Source organism: Macrobrachium rosenbergii, chromosome 56 (genome assembly GCF_040412425.1).
Source record: "Macrobrachium rosenbergii isolate ZJJX-2024 chromosome 56, ASM4041242v1, whole genome shotgun sequence".
Taxonomy (NCBI): domain Eukaryota; kingdom Metazoa; phylum Arthropoda; class Malacostraca; order Decapoda; family Palaemonidae; genus Macrobrachium; species Macrobrachium rosenbergii.
Window position 1 is genome coordinate 34,274,164 of NC_089796.1, and position 2,500 is coordinate 34,276,663.

The window sequence follows — 2,500 nt, forward strand, 5'->3', positions numbered from 1 at the left end:
TATATATATATATATATATATATATATATATATATATATATATATATATATATATATATATATATATATATATACTTTTAGTCATTTTGATGTTTGACCCATATAAATCTTATTACATTCTTTGCAAGGAATACTGTATACAATATTGTTCGAGTTGGGTGGGCCATTCTTAATTAGTTTCTTTCTCAAAATATTATTATATTTAAATACTAAGTTAATATCAACAGTCTTTAAAATGGGCACTGAAAGAATGAAATTAGGATGAAATGGTAAACAGAGAATATTTTTAAATTTTTTGTTAACACTGGTTGGATTGTAATATGCCTTTTTTTCTTTATTTTTACAAAGTTCTAAAAAATATGGAGGGTAACATAATGAATCTCCTGTTTTATCACTAATTTTAAACTCCTCTTCCAAAAATTCAGGACTACTCATTCTAAGAGCTCTAAGATACATACTAGAAAATGTTGACACCTTAATTTGTTTAGCATGGTTTGAGTAAAAATGAATATATGACAGATTATTGATAGGTTTCCCTATATACCTTAAAAAAATTGGTGTTATTTCTAATAACTAAGGCATCCAGAAATAGTATACAAGTATTTTCTTCATATTCTATTGTGAATTTTATTGATGATACAAGATTATTAATTGTTTGCAAGAAATCAGGAATATTTACATTTTCTTTTACAATACAAAAACAATCGTCTGCATATCCAACCCAAAGCACCTTAGAGAGTAGATGGCTTGGAATAAGTCTAGACTCAAGGAATTCTATGTAAATATTAGACAAAATGTCGAAAGAAAGTTCCCCATAATCATACCAAATATTTGTTCATAAAAATTACAACTGAAAGTGAATTTACAATTTTTTATTCAAAGGGATATCAAACTGATAATAACATTGGTAGGTAATTCTAGATTATACAAGTCCAAATGTTGTGATAAATATTGAAGTAAGTCATCAAAAGGAACTTTAGTAAATAAAGATGTCACATCAAAACTGGTTAATCTGTCGGTACTGAATAATTCAATACGGGAAAGCCTAGCACAGAAATCAACAGAGTTTTGAAATAGTACCCAGAATAGGTGACAGTAACTTAACTAGATATTTAGAAAGTTTACAACTAATAGAACTGGTTAAACTGATAATGAGCCGGATAGGAAAATCTCTTTTATGGGTTTTGATTAATCTGTACATGTACGGTAAGGATGGGCCAATCATTGACACTTTCTCTAATTAAGAATAGCCCACCCAATTCAAATAACACTGTATACAATATTCCTTGCAAAGAATGTAATAAGATTTATATTGGTCAAGCATCAAAAGGACTAGAAGTAAGTAGCTCCCAACACAGATATGCCATCTCAAGAGGCTTATCAAGTAATGGCATTGTGGATCATTGGCTTAAGACAGGCCATACAATGAATTGAGATAAGTCAACAGTTATCTACAAGGTCAACGACCATCAAAAAGAAATCTACTGGAGACTGTGTTCATTGAAGCTACTTCCACCTGGAATGTTAATCTCCACCTAGGATTATCCCTTGATCCTTTGTCCCTGTCTTTTTTGTTTAAAGAACATGAAGCCCAGATTAACAAACTGTAAAACTGCCCCCACCTTCTGTTTTTGTATATAAATCTCTGTCAACTTCTTTTGTATTCAGTGTGAACTTGAAAAAATGTAGAATAAAGTACGGAAAGTACTTGTTCAAAGTCCTGGTTTTCACTCACCTTATATACGTGGGACTTAGTGATATATATATATATATATATATATATATATATATATATATATATATATATATATATATATATATATATGTGTGTGTGTGTGTGTGTGTGTGTGTGTGTGTGTGTGTGTGTGTATAATTTATATATATATATATATATATATACTAGCTGACTAACCCAATGCTGCCCAGGAAAACTCTGAATGACAACCAAAAAATTCTCTCTCTCTCTCTCTCTCTCTCTCTCTCTCTCTCTCTCTCTCTCTCTCTCTCTCTCTCTCCCCCCTAACACCCCATCTAATCTCTCTCTCAATTCCTCTCCCTCTCACTCTCTCTTTCTCACCCTCTCCCTTCCCTATTAGGATAGTTGCTTCAATTACAGTGCCCAGCATTTTTGACATTTTATATTTCACCCCTTCTCACGCCCCCATTCCTATCGGGGCTGTCCTTAGACTTGAAGGGCATCAAGAGTGTTACTATTCATCTCAGCAATCTCAAAAGCTATGGATTAGACACTAATATCTGTCATTTTCAGCATTTTATTTTTCACCCCTTCTCCCCCCATTTCCTACTGGGGCTGAACTTGGACTTAAAGGGCATCAGGACTGTCATCATTCATCTCAGCGACCTTTAAAACTATGATTAGACACTAATATCTGTTGTTTTCAATTATTTTTCCATGTCACCCCCTTCCCACCCCCACCCCCTTTGCTGTCAGTGTCGTCTTAACCCCACAGTATTCATTTCCAGATAGTAAGCCATATGT

The 2,500-nt window shown here is 32.7% G+C and overlaps 1 protein-coding gene across 1 annotated transcript in view; it reads right to left on the minus strand.

Annotated features, from left to right (window-relative positions):
- The window catches only part of LOC136836293 (beta-alanine transporter-like), a 40,820-nt gene that overhangs the window by 30,437 nt on the left and 7,883 nt on the right, over positions 1 to 2,500 (minus strand). The window lies entirely within an intron of this gene.